This window comes from Pseudophryne corroboree, chromosome 1 (genome assembly GCF_028390025.1).
Source record: "Pseudophryne corroboree isolate aPseCor3 chromosome 1, aPseCor3.hap2, whole genome shotgun sequence".
NCBI classification, from domain to species: Eukaryota; Metazoa; Chordata; class Amphibia; order Anura; family Myobatrachidae; genus Pseudophryne; species Pseudophryne corroboree.
In genome coordinates, this window is record NC_086444.1 from 1,116,321,746 (window position 1) to 1,116,338,563 (window position 16,818).

The 16,818-nt window shown below is 41.8% G+C and overlaps 1 long non-coding RNA gene and 1 pseudogene across 2 annotated transcripts in view; one reads left to right on the forward strand and one right to left on the reverse strand.

The window, feature by feature from the left end:
* Nucleotides 1–532: 532 nt before the first annotated feature.
* LOC134996107 (uncharacterized) overlaps nucleotides 533–16,818 on the reverse strand; it is a 117,295-nt gene continuing 101,009 nt past the window's right edge. Inside the window, exon 3 of one of the 2 annotated variants that reach the window (XR_010198916.1) lies at nucleotides 533–834. This is a non-coding gene — a long non-coding RNA (uncharacterized LOC134996107). Of the gene's footprint in view, nucleotides 835–1,200; nucleotides 1,397–16,818 lie in introns of those variants that run through there. The other variant, XR_010198865.1, reaches the window with a different exon arrangement.
* Nucleotides 7,361–7,479, forward strand: LOC134941891 (5S ribosomal RNA; annotated as a pseudogene).

Sequence of the window (16,818 nt, forward strand, 5' to 3'; positions counted from 1 at the left end):
CACTGCGAACATTGCGCATGCGCAGTAAGCGACTAATCTCAATATAGCGAAATTCGGCAACGAGCGAACAACTCCCAATGAGGGCCATAGTTCATGTTTTCCAGTTCACCTGATATGTGCACTGTGTATCACTAAGTGTCACATTTCAAAAATCCACAGGTGACCTGGAAAACATGAACTGTGTGGGGTCCTGAGGAGAACCTGTGGTCTGGATCAGTGGTTCTCAAACACAGTCCTCCAGACCCCACACAGTTCATGTTTTCCAGGTCACCTGTAGATCTTTGAAATGTGACAGCTGCTCATACACCTGTGCCACCTAGGTGACCTGGAAAACCTGAACTGTGTGGGGTCCTGCAGACCAAATTCGAGAACCACTGGTCTAGATAAAAATCAGAGGAAGAGATGAGGAAATAAGCAAAATAATAATAAAAAAAATATCCAGCTTTGGGAGTGTTATACTAGTCTTTTTATATGCATTTGCTATGTGCAACATTATTTCATCAACAGGTTTACAATTGGTAACACAGCTGCAATACCCAATGCTACAAAGTTTATTAACAATATGTGACCTCAGACAATAAAGACTGTGCAAGCTACATGTCTGGTGTCTGATAGTGACTGGTGCCAGCCCAGTGTAACACTGAGGAAACGCACCAGATGTACTACAAAGTAATGCTCTGACATTATTTTATTTCTCCTTTGATGTTGTGATGCTTTGCCCTGGGTTCAGCAGGAAGCCTTTGATATGCAGCACCCTGTTATGGGACAGTGTGACACTTTAGACAAGTTTCAGATGAGACCATCGGGTGGTTTATATTTTCCGCAGACCTGCAGCTAGAACAAATAAACAACAGCCAAACAGCAGATTTATTCAGAGACTTGATTCCAGACGCAGAAATTGCAACAGGCAAATTGTTACATACAGTATCAAATTGTAAGACATACTGCGCAGTAAACCACCTACAACATTTCTGTTGCGCAATGAAAGTTTGGTTTGCTAATGACAACCAGTTATTCAAATGAAGGCACAGGTAGAATTAAAAGCTGGCCACACATGGACTGACCCAAGAGCCAGGGGACTTTATTCTGTAAGGACTGCAATTTCTGCTAAAAAGCAGTTACTGCGATCAAATAGTTGTCGCCCAGAAATAGAGAAAAAAAAGTCCATTGCAGAAATTGCGAATGCAGTGCAATATGCGGGCTGATCGCAAAACCATACGCAATTACTGGAACATCGAAGATTTTACCTACTGTATCTGCGCCAGGCAAGGTCGTCCACAATTATTGCTACACAAGAGGCTGGAAGTGGTCATCGCTGACATCAGAGGCCCTCCTTAAAAACGCCTGGGCACGCCTGTGATGTTTCAGACACACCCAGAAAACGGCAGGTTTCCACCTAGAAACATCGGCTTCCTGTTAGTCAAACAGCGGCTGCATCACGATTACGATCAGTACGCAATTTCTGTCAATATTTTTGCTCATGCGTGCGCAATGTCATTCGATAATTGCCCAGATTGCGAATCACATACCACTTCCAGCATCATCAATGCCAGTTAGGACTGCTGGAAGAGGACGATATACACAGGTTGATAGTGGTCATCTTCCTCTATACCAACATGTAAAATATCTGTATTGTGGTCATTTTCATGCCACACAGGTATTATATTGGCCCTGTTGTCACATACAGTATCAGCAAAAAAGGAGTCACACACTATTGCACAACTCTCAGAGGCAGTGGATACGTTTGTCTCTTGTGCTAGGTGTGGGACTATCAGTCTTAATGCTCTGTATCTAATACATCGTTAGAGGCATATACAGTACATCAATGGAAAAATGGAAATCATTTTACTAAATGAGACTGTACACAATCGTGCTTTACATTCTTGCAGTGCAATTTTTGAACGCTTCCTGTTCCATTTTAGTGTACATTGGTTATAATTCATGTTTGTATGCAATTCCGATGTTCGCGCAATTGGGCGATTATCGGTAGACTGCGTATGCGTTGCGTTCGCACTTCACATCTGCCAAGGTACCTTTTGTGATGCTGCTCACAATGAGAATTTATACGAGTGATGGGATAAATTGGGGGAGTGGTAGCAAAAAGGCAGGCGTGTCATGACAGTTTTCAGGGTGTGTATCTGCCTTAAGCAGCGATCATCTACACAGTGAAACATGGCACCAGCTTTGCAATCTGATGCACTTGAGTGCAACTAAAACTTGCATACATCTCTTTTTGGTTGCACCTGTTGAAAGTGGAGTGCTCTACTGTGTAAACTCCATATTGCTACTCCTCAAGGGAAGCTTCATTACCTGTACCAAGATGGACTCAGAGAGTAGAACTGAGAACTGCGATTACCTGCTGATTTAGACGCTGTTGCAGCATCCTGCACCGCTACCCAGCAACCTACAAACATTCTCCGGTTGGTGATCTGTATGACACCCAGCTCCACTCAAGCCCCAACTATTACTGTGTAGCAGTGAGTACGGCTGTACCTGCTTTATCTTCAATAAAACCATTCCATTGGTTAAGTAATTGGACTGTTCGTAGTTGTAAGGCATCTGCTGGTGTGTACAGAAAATGTGGTACATCCTTAAGCCTGGACACACACATGGGGGGGGGGGGGGGGGGTATTCAGGTTTGTTAGTAGCAAACCTAAAAAGCACACTAATGGGCAAAACCATGTTGCACTGCAGGGGGGGATAGATGTAACATGTGCAGAGAGAGTTAGATTTGGGTGGGTTAATGGTTCTGTGCATGGTAAATGCTGGCTGCTTAATTTTTACAGTGCAATTTAGGGCCTAATTCAGATCTGATCGAAGATGTTGAGAAAAACACACATCTACAATCAAAATCTCTGACATGCACGCCGGGTCCTGCCCCCCTCCCCCCACCACAGATGTGCGAAAGCATTGCACAGCAGAAATGCTTTCTCACCTGCTGAGTAGCTCTCTGCCCGCCATGTTTAGGGTCACTGTAGCCGCCTGTGACGTCATGCAGTCGCCGCCGCCCGCCCCACAAATGGGCCGTACACGCCTGCGTTGTCCGGACCACACCCTGAAAACACAGCTGCGGCATTGCCGAAACGCCCCACAACCATCTCTGCCTGTCAATCAGGCAGAGGCGATCACACAAGTGAGATGCCGTCGCATGCACACACAGCACAGGGCTTGAGCCTGCGTACGCTACCGCTGCAGCGACCAGGTGTGAATTAGGCCCTTAGATTTCAGTTTGAATACCCCCCCCCCCCCCCCCAAAAAAAAATCCATCTCTCTTAGAGATGTGCACCGGAAATTTTTCGGGTTTCGTGTTTTGGATTCAGTTCCGCGGCCGTGTTTTGGATTCGGACGCGTTTTGGCAAAACCTCCCTGAATTTTTTTTGGCGGATTCGGGTGTGTTTTGGATTCGGGTGTTTTTTTTCAAAAACAGCTTAAATCATAGAATTTGGGGGTAATTTTGATTCTATAGCATTATTAACCTCAATAACCATAATTTCCACTCTATTCTGAACACCTCACACCTAACAATACTATTTTTAGGCCTAAAATTTGCACCGAGTTCGCTGGATGACTAAGCAAAGCGACCCAAGAGGGCGGCACAAACACCTGGCCCATCTAGGAGTGGCACTGCAGTGTCAGACAGGATGGCACTTCAAAAAATTGGCCCCCAAACAGCACATGATGCAAAGAAAAGAGAAAAAGAGGTGCACTGTGGTCGCTGGACGGCTAAGCTAAGCGACACAAACACCTCAATATCACAAGAATTATTCGTTCTAATCAATAGTATTATTGGTCCAAATCACTGGAAGAAAATGACAAAATCACTGGAATTATTAGTTCTAATCAATGGTATTATTGGTCCAAATCACTGGAAGAAAATGACAAAATCACTGGAATTATTAATTCTAATCAATGGTATTATTGGTCCAAATCACTGGAAGAAAATGACAAAATCACTGGAATTATTCGATCTAATCAATGGTATTATTGGTCCAAATCACTGGAAGAAAACGACAAAATCACTGGAATTATTTGTTCTAATCAGTGGTATTATTGGTCCAAATCACTGGAAGAAAATGACAAAATCACTGGAATTATTTGTTCTAATCAATGGTATTATTGGTCCAAATCACTGGAAGAAAATGACAAAATCACTGGAATTATTCGTTCTAATCAATGGTATTACTGGTCCAAATCACTGGAAGAAAATGGAATGGATGGATACTTGCAGTGACACAGAGCTGCAAGATACAGCAATGGCCTACTGTACAACTATATACTGTTAGTCACCAAAATGCTGCACTGTAATACTAGAAGCTATAGAAAAGTATATATATTATTGTATATATCAGTACAGAGCAGTGTAACTGTGACACATGTGTCCTGACAAGCAGTATAGAAGCTATAGAAAAGTATATATATTATTGTATATATCAGTACAGTGCAGTGTAACTGTGACCATGTGTCCTGACAAGCAGTATAGAGGCTATAGAAAAGTATATATATTATTGTATATATCAGTACAGTGCAGTGTAACTGTGACACATGTGTCCTGACAAGCAGTATAGACGCTATAGAAAAGTATATATATATTATTGTATATATCAGTACAGAGTGGTGTAACTGTGACCCATGTGTCCTGACAAGCAGTATAGAAGCTATAGAAAAGTATATATATTATTGTATATATCAGTACAGAGCGGTGTAACTGTGACCAATGTGTCCTGACAAGCAGTATAGAAGCTATAGAAAATAAGAAAAGTATATATATTATTGTATATATCTGTACAGACAGAGCGGTGTAACTGTGACCCATGTGTCCTGACAAGCAGTATAGAAGCTATAGAAAAGTATATATAATATTACTGTATATCAGTACAGAGCGGTGTAACTGTGACACGTGTCCTGACAAGCAGTATGGAAGCTCTAGAAAAGTATATATATTATTGTATATATCAGTACAGAGCGGTGTAACTGTGACACATGTGTCCTGACAAGCAGTATAGAAGCTATAGAAAATAAGAAAAGTATATATTATTATTTTATATATCAGTACAGAGTGGTGTAACTGTGACCCATGTGTCCTGACAAGCAGTATAGAAGCTATAGAAAATAAGAAAAGTATATATTATTATTTTATATATCAGTACAGAGTGGTGTAACTGTGACCCATGTGTCCTGACAAGCAGTATAGAAGCTATAGAAAAGTATATATAATATTACTGTATATCAGTACAGAGCGGTGTAACTGTGACACATGTGTCCTGACAAGCAGTATAGAAGCTATAGAAAATAAGAAAAGTATATATTATTATTTTATATATCAGTACAGAGTGGTGTAACTGTGACCCATGTGTCCTGACAAGCAGTATAGAAGCTATAGAAAAGTATATATAATATTACTGTATATCAGTACAGAGCGGTGTAACTGTGACACATGTGTCCTGACAAGCAGTATAGAAGGCGGAAGCTATAGAAAAGTATATATATTATTGTATATATATCAGTACAGAGCGGTGTAACTGTGACACATGTGTCCTGACAAGCAGTATAGAAGGCGGAAGCTATAGAAAAGTATATATATTATTGTATATATCAGTACAGAGCGGTGTAACTGTGACCCATGTGTGTCCTGACAAGCAGTATAGAAGCTATATAAAAGTATATATTATATACTGGTGGTCCCCAGTCCCCACAATGCAGCACACTGATCAGATATTTGCAGCACACTGAGCACAGATATGGAGCGTTTTCAGGCAGAGAACGTAGATATTTTCAGCACACTGAGCACAGATATTTGCAGCACACTGAGCACAGATATTTGCAGCACACTGAGCACAGATTACGGAGCTTTTCAGGTAGAGAACGCAGCCATGTCCTCTCCGTTCAATCTCCAAAGCACGAGTGAAAATGGCGGCGACGCGCGGCTCTTTATATAGAATACAAATCTCGCGAGAATCCGACAGTGAGATGATGACGTTCGGGCGCGTTCTGGTTAACCGAGCAAGGCGGGAAGATCCGAGGCTGCCTCGGAACCGTGTAAAATAGGTGAAGTTCCCGAGGAACCGAACCCGCTCATCTCAAATCTCTCTATGCACATGCAAATCCATGCTCATTTCTATTTGAGTGTGACTCGAATAAAATAATATTCAATTTCGATCAATTTCTACTTGCTGTAAAAATGCATTGCACAGGACACTATTGCCTACGTTTGTAAAAAAAAAAAAATTTTTTAAACAGAAGCCACAAATTGGTTCCAGTTTCTTAGGGCATTGCTAAAAAGCAATTCATCATCCGCTACCTCCCAGGTTAAAAGCAGTGCACACTTTAGCCTATGATGGCACAAACATAGGAGGCAGGCTGGCATTATGCACAGAGTGTTTTCCTTAGGTTGAAGGAAGGGAATACCGCACAGGAAATATTAAGTATAGAAAATTGATTTTCTAAAACCAAAATCAGGTAATTGCAAGAAAGCGCTGTTTTCTAATTCTGATATTGTTTGGTGGTGCACCCTGAGTCAGTATGGGAACGTAGACAATAGGGAGAGAAGAAGACTCTTTTGTGGGCGCACTCTTTACTTTACATAAATATAGGAAAATAGTCAAAGTAGATTAAAATACAAATTTTAATAATTCAACACGATAATTCAACAAAATTAGGACAATTAGTGGTTCATCAAGAAGATAATGGTGGTCAAATAATTAACAAAATATTAGAAATAGCACTATGTGCTGATATGAAATGAAAACTGGGTTTTGGCTGACGGAAGAAAATTCTAGACGTTATATATTAAATGGTACATTCTACTAATAAGCCAATCACTGTTATGCATTCCCCTGTAATATAGTCTGGATACTGGTGAAACTTAAGAGTAGTATAAATGTCGCTGTCTTGTCTCCTGCCAAAGAAGAGAGGGGAGGAGGGGGCGGAAAGGGGAAAGACGAAGACTGGAAGTAGAAGAGCAGTGTGAATCTGCTGTCAGTGTTAGACACTATATGGGCTCAATCAATGAGCTCTACTGCATTGAGTATTCCTCAATGGTCACCCATAAAATGAGCTAGAATATTTACTTTATAATTGGCAATAATTTAGGCAATTTTTGCCAATTATAAAGTAAATATTCTAGCTCATTTTACTATTGCCATATTTGGGATTTAAAGCCTATTAGACTTCATCACTATCTACTTATTTTCTTCCCATCTTAATTTTCGTGGACTCTCACCAGTGATTCAGGGTCATGTCCCTGTCTAACATTGGCAGCAGATCCATCTGATTTCCTCTATTTCTGGTATCTGTCCTAATAACTTTGTAAATTCGTGAACTCTCATCAGTGATTCCAGAGCTTCGAAATATTGTTCATTTCCTCTACTATCATACCACACTGGAAACGCCCGAAGCCGTCTGATCTCGGAAGCTAATCAGTGTTGGGCTGGGTCAGTACTCAAGTGGGTGACCATTGAGGAATACTCAGTGCAGTAGAGCTCATTGATTGAGCCCATATAGTGTCTAACACTGACAGCAGATTCACACTGCTCTTCTACTTCCAGTCTTCGTCTTTCCCCTTTCCGCCCCCTCCTCCCCTCTCTTCTTTGGCAGGAGACAAGACAGTGATATTTATACTACTCTTAAGTACCACCAGTATCCAGACTATATTACAGGGGAATGCATAACAGTGATTGGCTTATTAGTAGAATGTACCATTTAATATATAACGTCTAGAATTTTCTTCCGTCAGCCAAAACCCAGTTTTCATTTCATATCAGCACATAGTGCTATTTCTAATATTTTGTTAATTATTTGACCACCATTATCTTCTTGATGAACCACTAATTGTCCTAATTTTGTTGAATTATCTTGTTGAATTATTAAAATTTGTATTTTAATCTACTTTGACTATTTTTCTATATTTATGTAAAGTAAAGAGTGCGCCCACAAAAGAGTCTTCTTCTCTCCCTATTGTCTCTGTTTTCCTTAGGTGTCAGTGTAAAAGTGAGAATGGTTTGAGGAAATGCCAAGCTGTCAAAAATGCCGTAGGACTGGTTTGTGCAGATTTCAGCTGTTAATTGATTCCCCACCCTGTCACAACTGCCGAAAATGACCAGTAATTATAAACAGAAGTCGGAAAAGCACCCTATGGTACCCAGTATTTGCCATTTAAACTGTGCGTTTTCACCCTCTACAGTTGTAGGAGTTGGGTTCCTCAGAGGTGACACTGTCTTCAGGCGGAGGTGGTGAAGTTCCATCACATGGATTAGATGGTGGTCTCTGTAGGTGCACAATAATTAATTGGCAAACCATTGGAGGATCAGGAAAATTCGTCATGTTAAAATTCCTCAATTTGGCGATCCAATTATTTTTGAGGCGGGATCAGCAAATCAGGGAAATTCAACATGTTGAGTTTCCACGATTCCCAGACCCAGGTGTCAGGGGATCGGGGAACTGCCCCAATCCATCATAAATTAACTATTTCCAGGATGTATGAAGGAGGGACCAAAACAGATGTCAGAGATATTTTCTGTGGTTCATCCATTTTCATTTACAAAAATTCTCCTTGTGGAGAATGCTAAACTGTGAAATTTACGGAGCTCCAGAAAACGTAGCTTCCCAAAACCTGACCCTGAGAGCACTAGATGGCGTTTCGCAAAAAAGGTTTTGGGAGGGGGATCAGAAGGATCCCTCTCCAGTAATGACCACTTGCAAATCTGATGATCGCACATGAACAGTAGCTCTGCGGAGTTCTGAACCCAGATCAGTTTACTTCTCAGTGATTGTTAAGACATGCTTTTATCAGAGCACCTGTCCCAGTTATTGTCTTTTTGTACATTCTAGCGAAAAAATACTTCTTATTGCTATGATTAGTGGTGATAAGGAAGAATCTTAATATTTTATGTAACACTGCATAATAATATGCCCCTGCATACCAGATATCAGATAAAAGGGGACATTTATAAATTCTAGTGTATGCTGTAATTTTAGTACAGTAGGAGAAAGAAAAAAGGAACACAGAAAAAACTGTTATATAATTATAATGAAGAAATTAAACCTCAAGCCACCATTCCTGCACTTATGTTGAAGAATGTGATGTGAAGTTGATGTGCGACACTCCTGCCTATGTTGAAGTTAGTGGAAGGAGCTGTGTACAGTATATCGTTTTGCTGTATTTTGAGATACTACTATACAGGAGAGTATCTAGAGAGGAGGAGGCCTTTGTGCAGGCTCCGTCTGGGCCCCCTCTAGCCGGCAGCGCCGTAGCTCTGGGCACTAGGGTCCCTAGAGCGCATGCACAGATCTCTGGGAAAATTACGCAGCAGCCATTTTCCCAGTAATTCTTACTACTGCGCATGCGTGAAACACCAGGAAAATGAAGCTGTGCAACTTTCCTGGTGAGTTCTGCAGCAGCGCTGCTGCGCCGCCGGACTCCGGAGGGTAAGTATTAAAAGTAATGGATGCAGGGTGTGCAGGTGCAGTGTGGGCCCCACTGGACCTCAGGGACCTGTGTGGACTGCACACACTGCACCCATTCTAAATACGCCAGTGCTACTATGTGATTGTCTATAGCGCTGGTTATCGCATAGTACTGTACCTGCTGAACTGCAGTTCTAGAGCTACCCTGTATCACTCCATCTGTGCTATCTAAACAATAACTATCTGTCACTGTCTCCGGCACTTTGTCAGTCATAATGGAGTAATTAGCAGAAAATGCATTGTCCTACTGCATAATATAATGCATTCTGCTTGTATTTTGTGTAATTAGCTTGACAGCTGAGATGCAATTTCTCTATTTTGTTACTGAAGGATAGTGTCATGCCATGATTAGACAGATGCATATTGTGAAGAAATGTCTATCAAAGAGAAGAAGAAAAAAACAGGAAAAACTGGCAGTTCTCCAGACGGCACCCACCCAGCATAATGTGTTCCACTGCACGCTCAGTAGCCTCTTGGTGAACCTGCTGGCTTAGTGCTTGCTTGAACAGGATTCCTCACTACAAAAGAAAGACTCAGATAATTTTGCCTTCTGTTTATCTGCAGGAGTCACGCTAAGACTTCAGGCTTGATGATAGTAAAAAACACTGATACATTAGAATAACATTCTTCTGCAATCCATGTTGATGAACAAATAAATAGATTTGTATTGCTCGCCTTGGGTTCAAATTGGAGGAGTCATTATTGGTTCTATTGACGTAACAGTAGGAGCAGAACATTCCCGTGAGAATGAGCGGGTTGTGTATGAAATGACTGCATTGCACTGTGGATTAGCATGTCGATAAGGCGCCAATTGCTGAAGAAACAAATATGTGCGCCTTATCATGGGTGAACTAGCAAGGAATTATTTCTATTTATTTATTTACCGTTATTTATAGCAAACCAATATTACTCAACTTTATCGATGAGCCGGGAGGAGGGAGAGTCTGCGCACACACTCAGAAGAACAGGTGGCGAGGTGGCTTGGGACAATGGATGGACATTGACATGGTCTAGTAACAGTTTAACATATGAGGTCTTCTAGACTTTCTTGTTGCTGGGAAGTGGGAACCCATATGGAAATTTGAGGGAGGGCCCCATAATGCCATGTTAGTTACTACACCAAACTGAGGAAGCCCTATGGGGTTTATATACAAAATTGGAATGTAGAGACTAAAGAAGCTGCAGAGGGATAAACATACGTGCAACAAAATACTAAGTTAATGAGCTGCACAGAAATATATTACACCACCTCTTTTGACATACAGTAAAGCTTGGTTATGTATAATAGTGTTAAAGAAAAAAGAAAGACAATGGTGCGCTTGAATTTAAACCAATTGTAATTATTTAAATATATATATATATCTCAGTAGGTGTCCGCTTTCACTCACCACCGAAATAAACAACAAAGAGTCTGCCTTGATTCATATATAATTATTTTACTAAAATAAATAAATAGACACACATACATAAATAACTAAAATTCTGTATGTTCCACACACTACAATGAAAGGCAGATAGAATCCACTAATACTGAAAGAGCTTGGCAGCAGTAGTATAATTGTATAATAGTGTGTCCTGAGTGCTGACTTTAAACTCTATAAACTCTTCCCATTGTCTGGGTTTGAGAAGCCTGTTTTCCTTCAACTACGTTTCCAACTCCTGGCCAGTGACAGTCTCATTTGCAGTTAGTGCTGCTTCACAGAAACACATGAGTGAACTTTCAAAATGCTCTTGAGCTCCCCTTCCCCACATGCTGAGTAAGTAGTCTTCTCTTGTGGTCATTCCTGATTATATTATCTTGTGTTGATGACACATCTGTCCTTCCTGGCCTCAGATACATTTGGTTTCTTCTCTTATGCCTTTACCAGTGTTCTGAGAATAGCTTTGACTTCCACTGTTGCTAGTGACCAGTTTCCGTCATCTATATTCATTCTTATTTCTTGTGCAGGATCAAATGCTGACAATGTCTTTGGTCCATCTCATGTATAAATTCCAATTTGACAGAAGTTCCCAAACGTGGGTCATCAAGGCACGCTAACGGTCCAGGTTATTCATTCAAACATGATGTAGGGCCTAATCCACAGGTACAGGGTAAGTGCACTCAGTGCCAATATTCATGTAGTTGGCCACTGCTGGATGCACTGCATATGTACCCGAGTCACATAGTACACGCAGTGCTGCCAAGAGAAATCCTGGGCCCCAGTACAACAACTTCCCAGCCCCCCCCCCCCCCCAGTGGGTGTGGCCACAGTATATATATATATATATATATATATATATCATGTATAGTCCTGCACTCGCATCAAGGAAAGAACAACGATGGGGTGCTCCTAGTGGGAATCTCCATAAAACGGTAGACCCACAATATTTAGACAAGAGTCCAGCAGTGTGGAGGTGCACTCATCCAATCAAAATGATTTCCAGAAACTTCACTTTTTCACAATAACTTTATTTCAGTCGAGATTCGGCTTGTTAAGTCGACGTTTCGATCCTCAATTTAGGATCTTTATCAAGACAAGCTTCCAATTATACACAATATTTTGAAAGCACATATATTGATTACTATAAAAAAACAAAAAATGAACAAAATAAGAATTAATACAATAACAAAAGAACAAAGAACAAAAAACATAAATAAACAACCACCGCTCCCGTCAGACTAGTTTTCAAAAAAGCCCATTGGCACCAAGTGTGGGTCAAAGGCACAATACCACATCTCTGTTAGTAATCACCAGGAGTGGACACCTACACCAAAGGCGTGAATCACCATATACTAATACAAAGTATTCAGGCCTATAGGGTGGGGTGCAACTATAGCATAACGATGCCAATGACATCGTACACTTACTCAGACAAATCAATATGTCAGGTTCAGACAGTACCGAGGCTGCACGGCTTGTGAGGCCATATTCAAATGGAGATTCTGTAAGGGTGAATCAATGCATATATCTGTACGTGCACGTCCACAAACAAATACATATACAAACACAGAATCAACACGTCTGCAAGGCCACCAGTCAGTGAGCACAGGCTGTAATACTTACACATGTGGTTATTAAAACTCACAGTCATGGGGCAACTTAGACAACAAAGATGATCACTGTAAGGAAATATACAATAAGCTTAAAACTAGAGATGAGCGGGTTCGGTTTCTCTGAATCCGAACCCGCCAGAACTTCATGTTTTTTTTCACGGGTCCGAGCGACTCGGATCTTCCCGCCTTGCTCGGTTAACCCGAGCGCGCCCGAACGTCATCATGACGCTGTCGGATTCTCGCGAGGCTCGGATTCTATCGCGAGACTCGGATTCTATATAAGGAGCCGCGCGTCGCCGCCATTTTCACACGTGCATTGAGATTGATAGGGAGAGGACGTGGCTGGCGTCCTCTCCATTTAGATTATAAGAGACTGAGAGAGATTTACTGGAGCTGACTAGGAGGAGTACTGTTACTGTAGAAGTGTAGAGACTGAGTGGAGAGAGTTTACTAGTGAGGACAGTGCAGTTTACTTTATAATCCGTTCTCTGCCTGAAAAAAGCGATACACAGCACACAGTGACTCAGTCACATACCATATCTGTGTGCACTGCTCAGGCTCAGGCCAGTGTGCTGCATCATCTATTATCTATATATAATATTATATATATCTGTCTGACTGCTCAGCTCACACAGCTTATAATTGTGGGGGAGACTGGGGAGCACTACTGCAGTGCCAGTTATAGGTTATAGCAGGAGCCAGGAGTACATAATATATTATATAGTGAGTGACCACCAGACACACAGTGCAGTTTATTTAATATATCCGTTCTCTGCCTGAAAAAAGCGATACACACAGTGACTCAGTCAGTCACATACCATATCTGTGTGCACTGCTCAGGCTCAGGCCAGTGTGCTGCATCATCTATTATCTATATATAATATTATATATATCTGTCTGACTGCTCAGCTCACACAGCTTATAATTGTGGGGGAGACTGGGGAGCACTACTGCAGTGCCAGTTATAGGTTATAGCAGGAGCCAGGAGTACATAATATATTATATAGTGAGTGACCACCAGACACACAGTGCAGTTTATTTAATATATCCGTTCTCTGCCTGAAAAGAGCGATACACACAGTGACTCAGTCAGTCACATACCATATCTGTGTGCACTGCTCAGGCTCAGGCCAGTGTGCTGCATCATCTATTATCTATATATAATATTATATATATCTGTCTGACTGCTCAGCTCACACAGCTTATAATTGTGGGGGAGACTGGGGAGCACTACTGCAGTGCCAGTTATAGGTTATAGCAGGAGCCAGGAGTACATAATATATTATATAGTGAGTGACCACCAGACACACAGTGCAGTTTATTTAATATATCCGTTCTCTGCCTGAAAAAAGCGATACACACAGTGACTCAGTCAGTCACATACCATATCTGTGTGCACTGCTCAGGCTCAGGCCAGTGTGCTGCATCATCTATTATCTATATATAATATCATATATATCTGTCTGACTGCTCAGCTCACACAGCTTATAATTGTGGGGGAGACTGGGGAGCACTACTGCAGTGCCAGTTATAGGTTATAGCAGGAGCCAGGAGTACATAATATATTATATAGTGAGTGACCACCAGACACACAGTGCAGTTTATTTAATATATCCGTTCTCTGCCTGAAAAAAGCGATACACACAGTGACTCAGTCAGTCACATACCATATCTGTGTGCACTGCTCAGGCTCAGGCCAGTGTGCTGCATCATCTATTATCTATATATAATATTATATATATCTGTCTGACTGCTCAGCTCACACAGCTTATAATTGTGGGGGAGACTGGGGAGCACTACTGCAGTGCCAGTTATAGGTTATAGCAGGAGCCAGGAGTACATAATATATTATATAGTGAGTGACCACCAGACACACAGTGCAGTTTATTTAATATATCCGTTCTCTGCCTGAAAAAAGCGATACACACAGTGACTCAGTCAGTCACATACCATATCTGTGTGCACTGCTCAGGCTCAGGCCAGTGTGCTGCATCATCTATTATCTATATATAATATTATATATATCTGTCTGACTGCTCAGCTCACACAGCTTATAATTGTGGGGGAGACTGGGGAGCACTACTGCAGTGCCAGTTATAGGTTATAGCAGGAGCCAGGAGTACATAATATATTATATAGTGAGTGACCACCAGACACACAGTGCAGTTTATTTAATATATCCGTTCTCTGCCTGAAAAAAGCGATACACACAGTGACTCAGTCAGTCACATACCATATCTGTGTGCACTGCTCAGGCTCAGGCCAGTGTGCTGCATCATCTATATATATTATATATCTGTCTGACTGCTCAGCTCACACAGCTTATAATTGTGGGGGAGACTGGGGAGCACTACTGCAGTGCCAGTTATAGGTTATAGCAGGAGCCAGGAGTACATATTATATTAAAATTAAACAGTGCACACTTTTGCTGCAGGAGTGCCACTGCCAGTGTGACTGACCAGTGACCTGACCACACTGACCACCAGTATAGTTAGTAGTATACTTATATTGTGATTGCCTGAAAAAGTTAAACACTCGTCGTGTGACTTCACTTGTGTGTTTTTTTTTTTTTTTATTCTATAAAAATAAAACTCATTCTGCTGACAGACAGTGTCCAGCAGGTCCGTCATTATATAATATATAATATATACCTGTCCGGCTGCAGTAGTGATATATATATATTTTTTATATCATTTATCATCCAGTCGCAGCAGACACAGTACGGTAGTTCACGGCTGTGGCTACCTCTGTGTCTCTGCACTCGGCAGGCAGTCCGTCCATAATTGTAATACCACCTAACCGTGGATTTTTTTCATTCTTCTTTATACATACATAGTTACATAGACATCTTCTCTTTATCAACCAGTCTATATTAGCTGCAGACACAGTACAGTACGGTAGTTCACGGCTGTGGCTACCTCTGTGTCTGCACTCGGCAGGCAGTCCGTCCATAATTGTATACCACCTAACCGTGGTTTTTTTTCATTCTTCTTTATACATACATAGTTACATAGACATCTTCTCTTTATCAACCAGTCTATATTAGCTGCAGACACAGTACAGTACGGTAGTTCACGGCTGTGGCTACCTCTGTGTCTGCACTCGGCAGGCAGTCCGTCCATAATTGTATACCACCTAACCGTGGATTTTTTTCAGTCTTCTTTATACATACATAGTTACATAGACATCTTCTCTTTATCAACCAGTCTATATTAGCTGCAGACACAGTACAGTACGGTAGTTCACGGCTGTGGCTACCTCTGTGTCTGCAGTCGGCAGGCAGTCCATAATTGTATACTAGTATCCATCTCCATTGTTTACCTGAGGTGCCTTTTAGTTGTGCCTATTAAAATATGGAGAACAAAAATGTTGAGGTTCCAAAATTAGGGAAAGATCAAGATCCACTTCCACCTCGTGCTGAAGCTGCTGCCACTAGTCATGGCCGAGACGATGAAATGCCAGCAACGTCGTCTGCCAAGGCCGATGCCCAATGTCATAGTACAGAGCATGTCAAATCCAAAACACCAAATATCAGAAAAAAAAGGACTCCAAAACCTAAAATAAAATTGTCGGAGGAGAAGCGTAAACTTGCCAATATGCCATTTACCACACGGAGTGGCAAGGAACGGCTGAGGCCCTGGCCTATGTTCATGGCTAGTGGTTCAGCTTCACATGAGGATGGAAGCACTCAGCCTCTCGCTAGAAAAATGAAAAGACTCAAGCTGGCAAAAGCAGCACAGCAAAGAACTGTGCATTCTTCGAAATCCCAAATCCACAAGGAGAGTCCAATTGTGTCGGTTGCGATGCCTGACCTTCCCAACACTGGACGTGAAGAGCATGCGCCTTCCACCATTTGCACGCCCCCTGCAAGTGCTGGAAGGAGCACCCGCAGTCCAGTTCCTGATAGTCAGATTGAAGATGTCAGTGTTGAAGTACACCAGGATGAGGAGGATATGGGTGTTGCTGGCGCTGGGGAGGAAATTGACCAGGAGGATTCTGATGGTGAGGTGGTTTGTTTAAGTCAGGCACCCGGGGAGACACCTGTTGTCCGTGGGAGGAATATGGCCGTTGACATGCCAGGTGAAAATACCAAAAAAATCAGCTCTTCGGTGTGGAGGTATTTCACCAGAAATGCGGACAACAGGTGTCAAGCCGTGTGTTCCCTTTGTCAAGCTGTAATAAGTAGGGGTAAGGACGTTAACCACCTCGGAACATCCTCCCTTATACGTCACCTGCAGCGCATTCATAATAAGTCAGTGACAAGTTCAAAAACTTTGGGTGACAGCGGAAGCAGTCCACTGACCAGTAAATCCCTTCCTCTT